This window comes from Poecilia latipinna, unplaced genomic scaffold, assembly GCF_001443285.1.
Source record: "Poecilia latipinna isolate Pla-1442-1.1 unplaced genomic scaffold, P_latipinna-1.0 Scaffold758, whole genome shotgun sequence".
Lineage (NCBI taxonomy): Eukaryota > Metazoa > Chordata > Actinopteri > Cyprinodontiformes > Poeciliidae > Poecilia > Poecilia latipinna.
This window is the reverse complement of record NW_015113374.1, coordinates 30,274-50,208: the sequence shown is the minus strand read 5'-3', so window position 1 is coordinate 50,208 and position 19,935 is coordinate 30,274. Positions and strand designations below refer to the sequence as shown.

General features: G+C 37.9%; 1 long non-coding RNA gene across 1 annotated transcript in view; it reads right to left on the bottom strand.

Moving 5' to 3' along the window:
* Positions 1-19,935, bottom strand: part of LOC106955674 (uncharacterized) — a 49,030-nt gene that overhangs the window by 6,189 nt on the left and 22,906 nt on the right. The window contains exon 2 of the long non-coding RNA XR_001426632.1: positions 13,354-13,487. This is a non-coding gene — a long non-coding RNA (uncharacterized LOC106955674). The remainder of the gene's footprint in view (positions 1-13,353; positions 13,488-19,935) is intronic.

Genomic DNA, 19,935 nt, shown 5'->3' with positions numbered 1-19,935 from the left:
AAGGCTCTCAATCACTCAGCAGGAAAAATCCCATCCATCTGACTGAACGTGGCGCCTTCCTCCATGTTGGAGAATTTAACCGATGGGTGATTCGCGTTTCTCCTTTTCACATCAATACGTGTTTATTGCAGTGGCATATTCAGTGTTGCTGCTGCAAAAAGCGTGCAGAGTTGACGATCAATGCAACAGAAGAAGAAAGAAGTGGGAAGAAGAAAAAGATGAAAGGAGTCATCCAGAGGCATTTCTTTGGAAAGCCTTAACCTGCCCCTGCCTTAAGCTGTTCCACTAAAGAGAGCTTTGATGGGCCGACGCGGCAGCTTGTAATGAATATCATCAACATCTTCACACCTCCTCCTTCACACCACAGAAACGACACAATGACAATATTGCCAGATGCCCTGCAGTACAAATCCAGCTCCGACAGAAGCCGTCCCTCAGATATGATGCAATGAAGTTCACTTTAACATAAAACAAGAGCAAAAGCATTTGTAACGCAGTGCGTTTTAAAGAAAACACGTCAGAGACGTCTACAGAGATTTTCACGTTTTCTGGCGGCGCGCTAAAATCCCACAGCTAACATCGATTCATCTCACCCTCCTCTCTTGGATTTTATTTGATGCAACAGTTGCAGATGTAATAATTTGACTCCATTTTATCCTGACCTGACAGCACATTCATCACCGCACTTCTTCCTCTGTTTACACGAGGGATTTTGGCAGATCGGGTCGTTTTTCACTCCATCAGGATGAGGAGAGCGCCGTTACTCATTTTACCCAGCAGCTGTTGCACAGGGATAGCCCCTCGTCTCACTGACCCGTCAGAGAGGATGACCTCTTCACTTGAGATCTTCATTCCCAGGTCATTCGTCTCCACTGACACGTTTAACGGCTATCGAAGAGGCTGAGAAAGACGCTTTTAAGTTTTTATGTTGCTTTTATTGGGTTTTGCTTTAAATGAACAAAATTCACTTTTCTTTGAAACTTTAAGGCGTTATTTTTGATTTATTTTTATTTTTTATTTGGACTATGACTTGGCCATTCCAAATCATTTGGAGTCAGCCTGATATGGACTTGCTTTGACTCAGTGTCCTGATGTGTGTCCCAAGAGCATTTAAGCTTAAAGTCGCAAACTAATGGCAGGATTTTCCCCCTTGGTATTTTCTGACATGTCTCCATCAATTACATCAAATTGCCCAGGTACTAAAGCAACTCTATGTTGACTGTAGTCATGATCTTCTTTTTTATATAATGCAGAGTTAGTTTTACACCATATATGAGACACACCTTTTTCATTAAATTCCACTTTTATCTTGAAATATTACAAAGTGTCGGCAGCAGAATCGTAGCTGCATTTTGGTTTCACTCTAATTTTAAAATCCTCTGTTACGTATTAATTACATATGAACTCAAGTGCTGCCACAAACGTAAGTTGTTTTTCGTCTATGTTGCTTGTTGAATCAGATAGACCTCAGGCGATGTATTCCTATAACAAAAGTGACTTGTTCCGTGAGAGGCATAATTAAAGGGAGCAAGGCAGGAAGATTACATATAGGTTTTATGGGCACCTCCAAATGACTCAGGAGCGCACTGTTGCACCAGCTGCTTAAAATATCCACCATTGTCACAAAACGTTCAAAGTCCTTTTCTATGCTGAAGCACACCCACCTTTCCCTCTTCCTGCCTCCACTGGAAATGCTACAGAAGTTGCATCGAAAACAGATTGACAGTTTTTCATCAAAGTTAAAAACAAAACGAGGTCAGTCTGGCTGCTGTCAGAGCAAATGAAGCCACAACAGCCCTCAAACGTCAGGAACATCAGGCATACTAGATTAGCGCTAAAGAATTGGGCAATAACTTCCAACACATGACATCTCGCACTTTGCATCATATATGAAACTTCAAAGGTAGAAATACGGTATTTATTGATGGGGCCATAATTCAATCCTCCTCTAAAGCAGGTCGTATTTCATTGGATGGAGCAGAGAGAATAGAAACCAGATGATCTGGAGGTGTGGGCCTCAACCCGAGCAGAGCTTTCACTTTTAGGCCTGGTGATTGCTGGGTCAGATCCTGATAGGAGTGAATCTGATCCTCCTTGGATCATGGGGTTTAGAGAAAAACAGTCTCTGAATTTTTGAAGTTTTGTTTCCAGTTTTCTTTTGTGTGTGTTTCATGTTTTTATCGCACAAGATGCTTTGAAATTAAAACATGTTTTTTTTTATTCCATTTCCTTTAAAGTAAAGATATACTAAGAAAATATTTCCTGTTCAAGTACTAAGTAGTTTTTTTTTGTTTTTTTTTAAGGTAAGTTTATGAAGTTTGCAGAACTTGAAGCAGTGCAGCTGCTTCTCATATAATAGCACATCATGACACCTTTACATCATCGAAACAGACTTTGCAAGGAGTTTTGTTTTATTTCCCGAACCCTCGAGCTTGGCCATTCCCTTCTGTCTGGGATTTTTCATACTGAGCTCAACCAAGCAGGAGATTCAATTGAAAATGGCATGCTACATGTTCCATAATTCATTTTGAAGTTTTATTTCATTTGAACCCTAAAACAGCAACATGTAGCTGTCGCACAGCAGCTAAATGCAGCTTCTATCATTTGGTAATTTTCTTAGCTGTTTTTATTTTTCATGTGGGTTGATTGTTGTGTCACACCAGCATAAATATGCTTCACTGAAAGTACCTACTTCGTAAGAAGTGAAAGAGACTGGAGTAGCAGACTTGTGTGAGGCATCTGTCCCGTCTCACTCTGCAAATGTTAAAGGGATTTCCACAAAGCAAACAATGGTTAGCCTCGCTATTTAGTGTGGAGAGCCACCGCAGCCAATAACTTCCCTCCCAAAAAATAGCTCAGCCTGTTGCTGATAACTCTCCAGTGTGTGTGCATGCGTGTGCGCGTGCATGTGTGTGTGTGTGTGTGTGCACTCTATATGACTTTGCACAGGCCCAGATAGCTGAGGCAGTGAATAATTCTTTGGCAGTAAACCAAACTGGATTTAGTTTGACTATGAGCAGAAGATTTTCTCCCAAAGGAGGGTATGGTGGTTTGACTATCAATTACAGTGGCTTGAGCCCTGCAATCTGAGCTCCTCACTGATTCAGCCATGCTATGCTGGGATGCTTGACTGGTATGTGTATTCTCCTGGGAAAAAGGGGAAAAAACATGTCTTGTCATTTTACTACCTGACAGTAGTTTTTTTTTTATGAAACAAATGGCATTCGTGAGCAGCTGCAGATTTTAAGGAGCTGAAAATTATTGGTGGGTTTTGATCAAACAGATCAATAAATATTTTTTGATTAAATTATTTTTTTATTGAGATTTATGGATGCAGCGTTTGCGTCAAAGAAGGAATTGAGGTGACCTTTAGCATAGTGGAAAAAAAACATACTGCAATAGTAGAATTGCGAAGAGGAATCATTTTGCAGCCACTTTTGCTTCTATACTTCCAAGATTATACTCTAGGAAAGGCCATAGTGTTTTCAAACACTTAACCAGTAAGGCTGTGGTTCATCTTATAAGTAGCAAATATATTATTTTCTAATCTCCAGCTGTTCTTGAAAGAGATGCATCAGGAGAGCATCCCAAACAGACGCAAATCACGACTACTGGTGAATGATAATTATCATCTGGGTATTAATTTGCATGGAAAAGTTTCTAAAAGCTAGCCCCTGACTATAGCGGCCTTTACTTGACATTCAGTAGTTTTATAAAAACACATGACTTTCCCTCTCTTTAGAGAGCATCCCTCAACTACGCCCTCTTGCTCTTTACCGACCTGCATCAAGAAATGTGTTCTTTCAGTCATGATCCGTATCTCCTCCTCACACATGAGGGTTGGAATGTAAATGGACGTGGCCCCAATCTGTCTACCCATTTCCTTCTTGATCCTACAATCACATGCATACCACTAATCTTGCTCTTCACAATGACAGCCTGAGATCCTGTCCATGGAAACTGCAAACGGGGTCTGTGACCAGTTTCTGTCCTGGCTTGAGAATATGGATACAGGCTCTTGGATTGATTATACAAGAACTCGGCACTTGTTGGTTTGACTGTCTTCCAAGCACAGATGAAGCAAAACATTGGCTGTCATGAGAAGAGCCTCATCTGATCAAAAATATTGCAAAATAGATTAGAACTTTCAAAATACACAAGTTGAAAAATAACACTATGTATACTCTAGGGCTGCCTCTGCACTGCCAAAGGGATTTAAAAAAAAACAAACTTTACTTGTGTTTAAAAGTCAAGTTGAACTCGGGATTGTTCCTATGAGATCCAAACCTCCAGGCAAATCAGATATAAATGATGGTGTTTTTTTGGATTATGTACAACTGAGCACAGCTCTTCCAAGAAAAAATAAATGCCACTATATTTTGGGAGTGAGACCAAACGGCAAACCAAGAACGTCTTGGGCAAACTTGAGCCTCTTTCAGAAGAAAAGAGTTGGGAAATTTCCCATCACAGGGAAGGGCTTGGTGTATGAGGACATAGCTTTATCTAATGTGACAAATTTTGTCACATTAAACAGAATCAGGATTTTATTTAAGTCTACCATAAGAAATGTTGATTTTTCCATATAAACCAGGGGTCCCCAAACTTTTTCCTGCGAGGGCCACATAGCTGTTCCTTTCTGTGGTCGGGGGCCGGTCTTAGTTTTTGCAGTAAAAAAAAACAAAGAAATTCTTGTCGACGGGGGGGGGAGGAGGAGACGACGACACTTTTGGATAGATTTTTACCCAGAATGCAAATGGAAAAAACCGTGAGTGAAACGGTGACTGACGAGTATATATTCCATTGAGGGAAAGTAAGTTTCACATTTGCTCAAAAGCCCCCTGGTGGTTGAAGAAAAATCCACATATAAACCGGAAAATACAATATATGAAAAAACACTGAATGCTCTCTGGTATGAGCAGGCGGGCCGGATCGGGCTTTGTTCAGGGGGCCAGACAAAATGACGTGGCGGGCCGGATCCGGCCCGCGGGCCGTAGTTTTGGGACCCCTGATATAAAATCACTGGACAGTCGTTAGGCGTATTTAGTTGGACGCCTTCAGCTGTCAGAAATGCCTTTTTTGCATAAATTTAGGGCACCAGAAATTTTCCTCAGAGATTTTGGGCCTCAAATGACTGAACGCATCACCTGAAAATCACAGCTGAAACTAACACTCAGTGGACCAGACATTTTTACAGTCTGTTGTTGTCCAATGTTGGCAAATTGCAGCCTCATTTTTCCGATCTTAGCTCATAGGCGTGGTACTCACTGTGGCCTTCAGCTGGTGTTGCCCATGGGATTCAAGATTCAACAAGCTGCGCATGCAGCAGCGGTATACCACATACATTGGCCTTTAAACGCTTTGTACTTGAAGTACTCTTGTCTTTTTATCATCTTGAACCAGTCCGTGCCTTCTCCTCTGAATTTGAAAACAAGGCATTTCTGTCCTCAGAACTGCTTTTTGAATTAGTTTAGTTTTTAAGCTGCGGGAACTGAATCGGTTTTTGCTTTGCAACAATTTTAAGAACATTAGTAAATATATTTCCAAAATGTATCCATCAATTATAATTTGTCTTGCTTTATGTCTACAGCTTACCAAAGATATATTTTCTCACTATTTTTCTGCATTATGTTGTTACAGTGTGAAGTCCCATGTAATTATTTTCTCGTGTGAGTAGCCACGTTTACATTGCTCATTAGGGAATCAGGGCGCGAGTAAACCCCGAAGAAATGTCAGTAGCGGCTCTGTGAAACAGTCATTCACTCTGCATTCTTTGATAGCTCATTGGACAAACTGATATACAGCGAATAAAAGAAGGTCTTACACCCAGCCACACACAAAGACAACTTCCCGTCAGCTTGAGGGCCTCTTATTGTGCGGCTCAGCCATCTGTCTCCCAGCAGTTGGTCCTTGTTACCTGTTGTACTCTTTCTTATCCTGCTCATTCACCATTCCACTCTGAGTGCCAGGATTTCTTTTCAGCATCGTCAGTGAGAACTTCTCAACCAAAGTTCCTCTCAGAAAAAGACCCAAGTCGCTTAGAATTTCACAATCGATTTTTTTTGTTTTTTTTTGTTTTGTAGATTAAAAAAAAATAAAAAAATAAAAATCTTTTGGCTTATTCAGTTACATTTGTAGATCTGATTTATCTTGATGTTTTGAACAATATAAAATAAAAAAAAATAATTTTGTAGAGGCTTTGGCAAAGGGTGAGATGGTTACTGAGAGCAATGGGGTACAGATGCTTCTCTTTAGAGCATGGGAGGGTTTTTTAGCCTGTGGCCCCTGTTCAGATGAGATGCTAGGTTTATGTTGAACCCATGTGCAGCACTCTTAGAAGTCAGTTGGATGTCCAGACCTGTACCATATGGAATTAGTTAGTGCCGAGCCCGGGGCCCTTTCTGTCTCCGTACGGGACCAGCAATGAGCTGTCGCCTCTGTGAGACATTTTCCAATCGCTGCAGGGAGCATAAAGCTTCAAAGATTACAGTTGAGTTTTGTTTTTTTTGTTTTTTTTCGATGCAAGAACAAAAGCTGATAATGATGAAAGGACTCTGCAAGGTGTGAGAAAGGCATGTTGGAGAATAGTATCAGGTTTGGCTTTGCCACTATGGGTTAAGCAAGTTGATTCATGTATTAGTTTAAAAAAGTGCAATTTCAAACTCCGTGTTTAAGCTTCTTTGTCCACTTGGTCCTCATAAAAATGTCAAGGCAATTGTGAAAACATAAATTAAGTTGGCAATTATTTGACAATAAACATGCAAATTCCCACAAAGGTCATTGGTCAGACCAGCAAAGCTATGAATGTGTTCTTTGAGCCCGTAATAGCTGTTTGGATTTTGATTTATTAGAGCTGTTTTTGTTTTTGAGCAAATCCAAAAATAGCTGTTTGGATATCATATTCTTCCTAATGACCTTCAGTTCACTTTGCACTTAATGTGGTCATTATCATTGAATAACAGGAAGCTAATTTTCCTGTTTCTAAACTACCCAACCTTTTCTGGCCAATGACCTTTCAAAATAAGGGGTCATGGCCAATTATAAGCAAGCTGCTAACAGCTCCTTAGTGAGTCCAGATGTTGTTGGTCTCCATTAAAGTTACAGCCAAGCAAATGACTGGAGCAAAACCGGAACAGGCGCAACATCACACAGTGATTGCTCAGAGAAAATCTGTATTGGCTTCTATGTTTCAGGTTTTCTTATATTCCTTTCTTCTTTGAGAAAGCAATATAAGAAGGCAGTTTTGCACTGATATTTGGAGAGTATCTCGTCATATTAGTTCAACATTGCTTCAAATTTAAATAAACCATTTGGTATAAAAATAGATTTGCATTAAATATTGGTTACAATATTTATATGCTAAATTATTACTTACAAGTGTGATTCGTAAATTGTTTTACGAATCACACTTGTAAGAGTGCAGCTCAAATTACTACAAATAATATCGACTTATGTATCGACATGTTAAAATGTTGATTTTTATGTTAAGCGATACGCTGTTATACCTCCAGTGTAATATCAAACCAAGCTGCAAATTCTGACGTAACTGGAATGCATCACTGATGATTTGATTGGCTGGTCTGAATATTTTGGCAACTGGTGATGATGATGCCAAGATTTTGACACATAACTAACCCTGGATTTGCCAAAAAAAAAAAAAGAAAATTTACTGAGGTCATGTTTTGTGGACCACAATATATTGTTGATGTCAGAAGTGAGAGGAGAATAATTATACTGGTTTGAGATTAACTGATTAATCACAAATATTCACATTTTCGACAAAGTAGGCAACATTCTCAATTCAAAATCCCGTTGTGCTGCTAAATTATTGAATATGTTGTGATGTGAGCTGAAGAAAAATATTTATTGTTTTTATCATGTTATTTAAGATATTCATCCATCACATTGGTACAAACCCTTTGTAAGTTTTTTTAGCAACCTTGGAACGTTCTTATAACTTCTTTGAAAAAATATTTCCTTAGAAATACAAACTGTGGGCACAGACATCTGTGCTTGCTGCTGTTTGTTTATTGCTGATGTTTTGCAATGAGATGGTATTTTAGTTTTGAAAGCTGATAGGCCATCTTCTTTTTGCACAACTTGCACACAATAGTCTATTCCAGCGTCCAGACAGAGTTTTATTGTTTTATTGTTTGCAGATGTTGCTAGTGTGTCACATTTATGGACAAACCAGAAAAAAAAGCAAATACAAAGGTTCTGCTCCAAACCTTTCAAAGTAAAAATAACAACAATAATAATTAAAGTAATAAGTCATGTTTAAATGCTTTACATAATTTAACGGCGTATCGCTTTCTGTCTGAACACTTTATAACACTGTTTTCATTCATTGTTGCCTCATCCTCACATGGACCAGTAGAATATTATGAAATATGACTATAGTTATACAAATGTAAATTAAAAGACCTAATTAAAATTGAGCAATGCCCTGCTGGCAGATATTATTTATTGGAGTCATGTAACCGCATTTGATTGTAGAAGCTACAAGCAAAGTATGAGAAATTCCTTTTAATAATTGGTTTTCTAAGTGGGGACAAAATGTCCCTCCCAGTGGGGACAGCTTGAGACCTGGTCAGAGTGAAGTATCCTGTGGCAACAAGTTATTTCAAAATAAAGCCCCATAAAGTGGACTCCTGGATGACCGAAACGTCAGAAGAACTGGGCAAAATGACCAGCATCCAAGTTTCTCAGTGCTATTGATGTCGCTGGAGCCTTCACCTCACCGGTTCTTTGTCTCGCTTCATGAATCTGTGATGGTGATGAAGTTGTGCCCGAATCCTTTGGATCTCAGCACACATCTTTAAAGTTTTTATAGTTGATTGATCCCTTCTGTTCCTCAAAAACATTTTATGATTAATCATATCGAAGTCAAAAAGTTGGATTGAAAACTATTCAAACAAATGTTGCAATGTAATGTTTGTGTATTTGAACATTAAAAAAAATGGCATTGCTGCTTCATTGTCAGAAAAGTACCTAGCAAATTGTGTAATGAAACATATTTGTCTGGGTCCAGCTAAAGGTCAAACTAGGTTTCTGAGTGACTCTAAAGCCTTTGTTGCATAATTTCCACATCTTCAGAGGTTTGCTGAAAGGATTCATCTGCTGCATGTTTGTCATGTCAGAGGCTTGCAACAGAGCTGCTTCTAGGGTTTGGGCTTTTAAAATGGTGCTCCATGAACAATTTATGTGCTTTTTTTTCCCTTTCTTTTTTTCTTTTTGTTTGTATACTGTGGTTTACCATCCATAAAAATAAAGTCGGCTGAAGGAATCTCTCTTGCTATCCCAGAATGTCCCTTGGATTTTCTCTCTCACACACTTTCTTGGTTTTCTTGGGTTGTCAAACCCTCCGAGTCATTTGGACCGTCACACCCACCCTTGGCCTGAGTCTGAAATTAATTGCTGACTAAAAAGGCTCCTAGCAACTGCTTTGCGGCAATAACATATCAACAGGTCGTCACTTGTGATATCAGGCAGTTTACCCCCTCTGAATTATAAGAGCTGACAGTAGTAAATGATACACCAACACAGGAATTTACATGATGTCACTGAATGAGCCATTCTTTTGGAAAGAACATACTGTACAATGGGTCGTATTGACACGTTTCAAAGATAGGACGTAGTCTTTATAGATAAATACTGCTCTTGTCAACATTAGAGAGGAAATTACAAAATAGTACAGATTGCTAGCTGTAACTCAGAAGACAGAGTTAGTGGTTTGTTTCACTGCCTTTCAAATCCAAAGGCTGGAGTGTGGTTGCAAAATAGACCAGTTAATCAGAGTAGTATTGTATCCTGAATATTACTCTTCATGCAATAAGAATGAGAAAATAAAGCTGATGAGTTATGTCTCCCAATAATGAGAAAAGCAACCAGGCCAGTAGAGGAGCTTCACAGCTCAGGAGAGAAAATCTGCTGCCAAAGGAAAACATACTTAGAGTTTTCCACCATGATAGGACCTTTTTTTACAGAAATGTAAAATACTGTGTGGCTGTAAACCAAAACTGCAAATCATCATGATAAAACATGGTGGAGGCAGAACCATGCTGTGTTGTGCAAGTAAAAACTTGTTTAAGCTGCAAAAGATTTGAGGGGATGTTTTTTTTTTTTTTTTTTCCCCAGCAGGACAATGACCCTAAAGATAGAGCCATGGCTACAACTAAAGGGATGAGCTCAAATAATATATTATTGGAATGGCCCAGTGAAATCCAAATAGGAATCTATCCCAAGAAGTGAAAGCTGATGCTCTGAGATGCTCTCAATCCAATTTCCTTGAGCTTTTGCAAGAAAGAATAGTCAGAAAAATTCCATCTCTGGAGAAAAACCCCACTGACACCTTGCATCAATTTCCTTTCACTTCAGAATACTTTGCAAAGGCACAAAGCTACTTTGTGGCTTTGTCACAAGATGCCAATAAAAACAAAATACAAGAAAAACATTTGAGCTGAAAATATGTAAAAATGTGGGTCTGAATCCTTTTTACAAGATGAGCAGCTCCACTTAGCTTACAGTAAATACAAAGGATACATTTTGAGGGATTTCCGAGAAATTTTAAGACAACGTTGTTGCTTTGTAACAACATACCAATCTCATCTTTACAGTTCCTTTATGCTTCTTCTAAGGGCACTTAACCTGGTGACCTATTGTAGGGAGTGTTATGAGATTTTCAGCCACACGTCATGTGAATTTCTGCATTAAACTTGAGAAACAAAAAAACTTCCACCCACAAATTTGACATTTCCCACTTGCAAGGAGCAGCCCATTGTCTGATTTTTCTATCTGTAATTCAGTCATGGACTGCTGTTTATTGCATTTTAGTCATAAACGTTGTGGGTTTAACTTATTTAAAGCAGGTCAGATGTTAATATAATAAAAAAACAAAAAGGAACTACAAAAGAACTGGAAGATCCACATGTTCTCACAAGCTGTGAATAGGATCAACTTTCTAACAAATGACTTAATGATGTAGGTCTTTGATGAGAAAATAAAACTTTTTTCTGCAATACTAATGCAAACGCTAAACCAGGCCCTGAAAAATCTTTATTTTTCAGGGAAAAATGACGTTTTTCCCTGAAAAAAACTTTATTTTTGCTCAGGAGTTGAACTGATTTTCCTACTCATACTTGATTAGAATGAAACAGAAAAACTGCATAAAACATCTTTGGTAACAATAAAATGCAGCACATTACATTTAACACAGTAAAAGTTTAAACACAGACAGGTCATCATCCTTCTTCTGGTGGTGTATCCACAACCCCCATCAACCTGGGAATTGAAGTTTTTCTCTGGTTTCTCTGGATGAAAGACTTTCAGTGCCTTGCCTGCCCTAATATTTATTTTTTCATAAATGGACTTTACTGTGGTTTGATTTTCCCACAAAATTAACAGTGGTCAGCGAAAAGATAGACCACTGATGAACCGCAGCTTCATTTCCACTTAGAATTCATATTTGAATCAGAATCATTCAGATGTAGCGAAGCAGGAAGCAAACGCCAACTCTCAGGGAAGAGGTGAAAGAGCAGAGGTGAGAGCAGATTTAAGTAAAAACAGAAGGACAGGTCTGTAGCGGTGAGCTCACATGAAACATGATGCAGCGCAGAAATATTCTCAGCGCCTTGATGATCAATCCTTATGCACGGTTCAGCGCCAGAGGAAACAGCCATGGCCCTCATTCTGTCTGGCGTATGACTCTATATTCCATTCCTATGTTGGCTGGAAGCCTTTTTCAGAAAGGGGGGAACACTGAAACAATTGTGCACAGCAACGTTGTTGGGGAAAGGAAAAAGCGTGCTGGCTCAGAAATACTGCTTAAGGCTATGCACAGATTCACAGAGCACCAGGCAGAAAAGATTTACACACCGAGCGAAGACGGAGACAGTCACACGTTCAAGCCAAGGCAAACCCACACTCGTGTTTATGGACATTTTTTCTCTCGCAGACCACAAGCTTTCCGGCGGTGGCTTTGGATAGGCCCATGAAAACTCTGTTTATGTATGTGTGTGAGTCTGTCTGTGTGTGTGTGTCTGAGTGTGTGTGTGATTGCTTACAAGATTTTTTTTCCATCCTCACTCTCTCTCTAATCAGTACTTAAATTCTAATTGCCTTTTCAGATATTACAAGCATTTGATGTTTAACTGTGGTGGAATTTGGGGGGGAAAATAAGGTCATTACAAATTTTCTACCGGCTTGTAATCAGTGCAGAGCTTTTCTTGTACAGCTGATTTAATGTGTCACCTGCAGCACTTTGACATGAAGTGGAACAAGAAAATACATATTAAGCAATCAAAAGTTTAATCTACAAAAACATTTTAGTCGCTTTTCATTTCACCCCTTCACCAATTTGTGAAAGGGAGAAATAATAACCCCTGACCAGACCGCCTGCTTTCAGATGTTATTTATTAGATTCATTCCATACAGCTTATCATGAATGGAATATAGAAAATCAATTTAAATAAATTTATGGATTTCTAATTGACGACATTCCACCTGGTGTGTCTGTGGATGTGCCTGAATTGATGTATGGTGAGTATGAAAAGTTGATGGAAACCAGAAATGGTAACAGTTGTAGCAACTGCAAAATTACTAAAAATGGTGCAAAATGACCAACCTCCAGTCCAAACTGTGACCAGAAGTCAGAACATCCACATAGACATATGAAAGTGTCAGATAACAGAGTTTAACTGAAGTACACGACATGCAATATTTAACCATTTGTAGTACCATTTATCCTTTTCGCTGCATTTACACCAGTCTTGCAGAGTCATTTGATTGCAAAGCTTAGTTTATTTGTTGCAGTGCGAACCTGCAATGAAACAATACATTTCAAGGAAGCAACCACTGGTCTTCAAACGTCACCAAAACAAATTAAAAATGTCTGTCAGTTGGAAATGGAGTGAGAAAGAGGTAAATATGGTCAGTGCAACTTGTGAAATACAGCTGCTTGTAAGCACTCAAAAACAGTTATGATTTTAAGCTAATTAGCAGGAAAATTGAAGATCTGGGTTTTGCACTGAAGAAAATATAAAATTTCTTTGACATTTTAAATTGATTTAAATCTGCAACTGCTTCCTAATAATTTATGTATTTTGATGATGATTTGATGAAAGGCTAAAGAATTGTTATTTTATGTCATACTATTAATAAGGAGCTATTTATATGACCTTCCAAATAAGGTCTTCCCATTCTGTGATCCTGAACCTGCAATTTTAACTGAAACCATGACAGAAACTGTGACAAAAAGTGCCACAAACTTATTACCGTATAAACCAAAGCATTAAAAAAAAGTTAGAAATGTGAAACTGGTGATAGCTTAAACATGTTGGGAAAATGTTTTTTTCTTACTTTGTAGTGTTTTTGCAGATGGCCAGCTGCTAGTAGTTTGGTTGGCCATGGGAAAGCTCTTCCCCCATTAGCTTGTCTCCTGCCCTTAGTCATTTCTCTTATCTTCTGGCCGAGCTCACAGAGGAAACAGCCCTCTGACAAATGGAGAGAAATATTTCTTCATGAATAGAGCTATAGATAAAATCCCTCCCCATGATGTCCCAGGGCACAGCCCTCCTCCTCTGGTGCTACCCCTGAACTATCACTGCAATATTCTTTCCTTCGAGCAACTGAACTATTTTAATTAATGTACAATTAGAGCAGCTGGGAGGGTCTGCTGAGGCCTCAGGGTGCAGCTGCTTTTCAAGACATGCATTTGTCTCGATATCTGACAACATTCATTTCTACCTCAGTTAGTTGCTCACAAAGCAAAGTTTCAGTTCAAGTTTGAACAAAGTTGTATTTTAGTTTTAGTTCAAAATACCCAAACAGCATGCTAGGATGATAACGTAAATTAGAGCATAAGTCCATGTTGTCGGCTGCACTGTGGTGAATCGCTCAGCACTGTGGCCTCGCATCAAGAAGGTGTTTGGTTCAAAACCCATCTTCACTTTTCAGGAAAATAACACCTAAAAAAATGTAATCATTAGAAAAAAGAAATCAGTAGTAACTGTTTCTTATGTTCTCCATTAATTAGTCAAAAGCAAGATGTCAAACACAAAAATTGTCAAGATAATAGATACTTTTAATATAATCATTACTCGAAAAATTAATTATTTAGAGATACTAATTAGCATCCAGATGGTTATAAACTGACCCATTTTCATTTGCCCAACTTGTCGCACTTCCTGCAACAAAAGAGACACTAACTCCCTTCATGCAGCCACTCATCTGACCAAAACCATTTTCTCCTGCCACAGGTTTTAAAATCACATCCAGAAAGAAAAAAATAAACATATGTGGTCCTTATTAGCCAACAATTGTTCTTGGGTACTTTCCGTATGAGGCAGAGGGACGGGGGGGAAAAAAAGTCTAAGTCACTCTAAAACAGTTATAGAGATCCAAACCAGATGAAGTCTGTTAGTGAAGATGGTTTGATGGACTTTTTTAAAAACTGCTGAAAGGTTAGCCTGGTAAAAACCAGCCTGTTGTACTACACTTTACTTCATACAGCTGGTCTGAACTCTTGACAATCCAGAAACAATTGCTTCCTGGAGGTGTGGATTCTGTTGATTTTTTAAACATTTGTCCATGATTTATGTAAGGTGCCGTGCCATTAAGGTTATAGGAAATTGGTTTCCCTGTAAACAACCATCCTTTACCACGAAGACAGAAGAGCCGAGCTGAATGAAGCGGATGTTGATATTAATATTTGAAAGTTAGGCCAGCATGAGCTGAACAGCTTCCTTCACTTCCTCCACCGCCATTGCTAAACTACAAATCTAAAACAGCACAGAAAATTAACGTCACTGTTCGTTGACTGGCTGGGTACAAAATATACCAGAGGGAATCCAAGTCAAAGAGAGAAAGAACAGATTGTGACGTAAGCGAGGTTTGAATCGAGCGGAGTAGCACAGGAAGGCAATAGCCAGGCTACCTCAACGTCTCATAAGACTAAATTTCCCATTTCCTGCAGCCATCATGATGCCTCTGGACCCTTTCAGCAATGCTGTTTCTGATCAATTAATTTTACAAAATCCACATTAGTATTCATCTAAAATTTTCTGTTGTTCCAGAAAATAAATCAGTTGGTTAGCCATACTGTGTTTTAAAGTTTGGGAATTAAAATACTTTATAAATGGATCTATAGTTATTTGGAGAGAAGTTGGGTTTCACAAGAACTGTTTAAACAACAACGTGTTTAACTGAGCTTGATAATATCTACTATACGCATTTCAGGTCAAAAGACATTTAGAAGTAAAAAGTTAGTGAATTGAAGAGTACTCTATTAAACGTACAAAGAATGAAATAGTGATTTAATAACTATGACTGTTGTGCTTCTTTTCCAGCTTTTTGGTCACTACGCAACAATTTCAGATCTTCAGAGAATAGCTGTAATTCATAGCAGGATATCACAGCAGGAACCTGTAGATCCAGCATTTGCAAAGTTTTACTCAGAAAAATGTCTGAACTTGAGCTGAAATGATCAAAGGAAGAGTTGTGTAGCTTTAGAAATATGCTATACATTATTCAGCTTCTATAAAGTCTAATACCTAAGCCATGAATTATGTGCAGCACATAGCATGATCTAAACCAGCATGATAATAAATCAAAATCTAGTCAAGACAGGGATGTCGTTCTCTATTTGAAACATGTTTTGCCTTTGGGACTGCGTGCCAGCCAAAGTTTATGAGCAGTTCTTTGAGCAAAAATGCAAGTTAATACAAAAAAAAAACTAACCCCTTCAGGCTTTGAATGCAGGCTTTCCAAATGCCAGACTAAATTGTTTTAGTTTCCGCCTCCTCAACTTGTATGAGTAAGTTTTCAATTTCCTACCATGAACATTTGAGCACAGTCAGCAGACTGTAGGGCACATGTTATCTTGGTTAGGTTGGCAAAACTAAATGATTTTCATGTGTTGCATTTTATTTGAGTTTGCTAAAAAAAAAAAAAGTTAAATGATATATCATCAAAATTACTAGCCATGAATTCAGATGTTAGTTACTATGCACTTTACTATACATAACATTTGTAAAAAAAAAAAAAAAAAAAAGTATGTGTTTCACATATTTATTAAAACTGTTACTGTGTTCTGCACTTTTGAATGCCTTGCTGCTGAAAGGTGCTGTACAAATACAATTTGATTTGACTTGATGTCTTGACAGCACAAGACAGATAATGTGTGAAAAGATTAATCTCCTCTACTTCATCCCTAAGCTACTATTTCTATCTGAAGAAATGCACCCCAACTAAAAACAACCAATCAGAGCCATAGTGCTGTCAATCATGCTCATGTACTCACTACTGAATGTGTTAATGGTTGGGAAACAACTTACCACTACAGCACTAACTAGCTTGAGCATTTACGACATGCTCTGCTATCAGGAAGAAGCCACAGAGCCTCAGAGATCTCAGGGCGAGGCAAAAGAGGGATGAGCAGCGCAATACAAGATTGTGATTTACAGCGCTAAGACCCTCCTCCTGACTCTGACTAGCTGTTTCTAGTTAGCACTAGGAGTACTGGGAGAAAGCAGAGGCTTATTTTTTTCCCACAGATCTGTTTCATGCCTTACTGTCACAACATAGTGACAGTTCCAACAAATATGTGAAAAAATATATTTTTATAAAAGTTACATACTGCAGCTTTACAAGGGAATAATGTAAAATGCAGGAGTTGTGTTTTACTTAGACAGGAGACCAATGACTGTTGGCATAACCTGCTGTATCTCTGCATCACTTTTGGAGTAGCTCCCCTCAAAGGTGCATGGAGAGGGCAAGAAAACTAAGGTGGTAAATTCTCCACCAACAGTTGTAGTAAATAATTTTGTTTGCCTTGGATGACCCCATGAGTCCACAATCGATAACCAGTAGGTCAAATAATAAGAGCAAATATCTTATACAAATATTACCACAAATATTTTCAGGCGGTTCAAGTGAACACTTTGTCATTACATTATTTTCGCAACAGATTTTTATTTACACTGGAAATGATTGGGATTACAGGACAGACTGTTGCAACACAATGTCATATAACTCATTGTGTTACAACCTTTTGAAGTTCAGAGTTTATAGAGTTTATATGCAAGAGAAAAAGTATATCATGTGTTAAACTAGAATGACTGGGTTTAGCATTGGAGCATGGTGGTTTATTTTTCCGACGACCACTCAGAGTGAGTGATGGTCATTTTGCCCCTTCGCCATTTTGTATCTTTGGTCATTTTATACCTTACACGATCATATTTATTATGTATGATCATATTTATTAAAACTGTTACTGTGTTCTGCACTTCTGAATGCCTTGCTGCTGAAAGGCGCTGTACAAATAAAATTTGATTTGTTTTGTATGTATGTAAGGCTCTGAATTGTGTCAATTTCTACTCCATAAAGTGATATTTTTTCATTCTGTCTGACGTTGTGAAGTTAATTTCTGAAATGGATTTATTTTGCTATACCAGTAAATTATATCCAGATTACACTGCTGGTAATTAGCAAGCCACGGCTTCCAGCCTCTTCGGCCCCCACTGACGTCCAACTTGCATGCATTACAAAATATTACCAAGTGATTTTGGTCTAGTTCCTAGTGCAAATGTCTTAGTAGACTTGAAATAAGACAAACTTACAAATAAATTTTCAGCAAATTATTTGGAGGTTAGTTTAATTCCTATATTATTTGACCTATAACATTTTTCCCATGTTATAATTGAAATAATCTACCAGTGGAACTGGTACTTTTTTAATTATCAAGGAAGACTTCTTAATGGTTTATAGGCAAAGCATTGAGAAATTTTAATGCCAGTGGAAATATTTATTGCAACAGAAACAGCTAATTTTGTCCAAACGTATTTGCAACAACTTAATTTTCTGTAACACAGATTTTTGTGTTGTTTTATAATTCTTGTTTTTCCTCATGAGAGATTTTACATCATTGCTTATTCTTTTATTTTTCAAGCAATAATGCTTAAAAAAAATGGCACAAAAGTCTTGAGGGCTGAAATCTGGAAATTGCTGTATATTCAAAGTTTATAAGGAGAAAAAGATTATGATGATTGCTTTTGAGCTTAGAGTGGTTTGGATGTGAAAGGGTGGGTTTCATGTTGCGGTCACTTTATTTGATCAAGGTTAATTCAGCTGAGTGTCATTAACATGGTTTCCTTTGTTCATAAACTGTGAGTGTCAAAAAGCACACAAAAGCTGCTTATTAGATGATAGAGACCGCTGAGTGAAGGAATTTAGATGAGCTAAATCCACATTGCACTGCATGTACTTGCTTAAAACTTGAGGCGAGGCTTCACTAAAATAAACATCACAAATAATGGCTCGTGTCTGAATGGCTGCAAAGCAAACGCCTAAAATATTCTCGACATAGCTGAAAAGCCAAACATGGTGACAAAAGGTTTTTATCCAATGGGCTGAGATTATACAAGCAGAACATTAGAAAGTTAAATGTAGCTATGTGGCCTTTGCTCTTCTCCTATTGAGGTTTTGTTTGTTTAAGAGCGTTAGATCCTGGAAGCTCTTCTGGTGCTCAAGAGGGAGAGGAGGCTGGGTGTCAGGGGGGATGTTCCAGCTCAAAAAACCAACCAGTCGCTTTTGTTATGCGACTTTTGGGTTGAGACAAAGAGGAGGATGAGGTTTCATGTTGTCTAGGTTTTCATTTCAGTAACTTGAAGTTATGAAACTTCTGCTTGGAACATTTCTTTTGACTTTAAAATATAATTTAAAATCATTTGAGTTTGAATTGGTGGTAAAAACAAAAAGTCAAAATATAATATTTGGAAATAAGGGTAAAAGCAAGAACAGTTAAAAAATGAAAATGTGCATGCTTATAAGACTGAAGTGTTGGAGAAATAAATAAATTAATTAATTTAAAACATCCATAGTCTTGAGTTTGTTGGGGGATTCTCTCAAAAAATGAGTACGTTTGTGTGTATATATTGGGTCTCTTTCATAGATCCAAAAGTAGCTCAAAGTGTTTTTTGTCAAACCACAAACAATTTACATAAAATATGAATTCTAATGAGATTGTTCAAAAGTGTAATCTTAAAATAATGCATAAATATTGGTTAAAACAATAACAACAAAGAATGCATTATTATAACTTAATTTGATGACTTTAAAATAACACAATGATGATTAAAAAATAGACAAGACAGAATAAATATAATTTACAAGCTAAGATAAAAAGTCTCAAGCCAGGCTTTGATCTTTACAAAGCAATTGTAGAAATATGCAGCACTAACTTCCGATGATATAAGAGTAAAAATGAAGAAATGGCTCATAATCACATCCAGTTACTCCCACCCACCCCAAACCTCTTCCATTGTGTGTGGAACAGCTGAGCAGGGCAGAGATTCCTCAGTGTGCCTCACCCACATTGTGCAATGAAGAGGGAAATGTCTTTACAGAATTTATTTAGTTGAGTTCTGTTTAGAAACCTTTTCCTGGGACACAAGAGTTGAAACAATATTCTACAGTTAGTATTTTGATTTTTTTTTTTTTTTTAAAGTGCCAATATACTTTTAAAGAGTATATGATAAACTAGATGTTACATACATTAGGCATAGCTCACTGGAAAATCTGGAGGATCAATTCTATACTCTGTAAGGTCCTTCCCTGTTTTTGTAAGTAAGCAGCACAGTGGTTTCGCTCCCCCCCCCTTTTCTTCAGTACCAAAAATACCTCTCCAGATGATGGTACATTTTAAAAATATGTGCATGATGCAGACACTGGAAATGCTAATTACTCTGTCTGTAATTAAAGAATTATATATAAATATGAGCTGACTTTTGTCTAAACTCATGCATGTTGCCTCATTCAAATCTGGGCAGATTAAATCAACAGAGAGATCCTATTTCCTCATCAGAGCTATTTTAGAAGCATTGTGAAGTTTCAGGAATTTCTGGTTTGGACACTGTTAGTATTGTTTTCTAAATTTGTATGAGC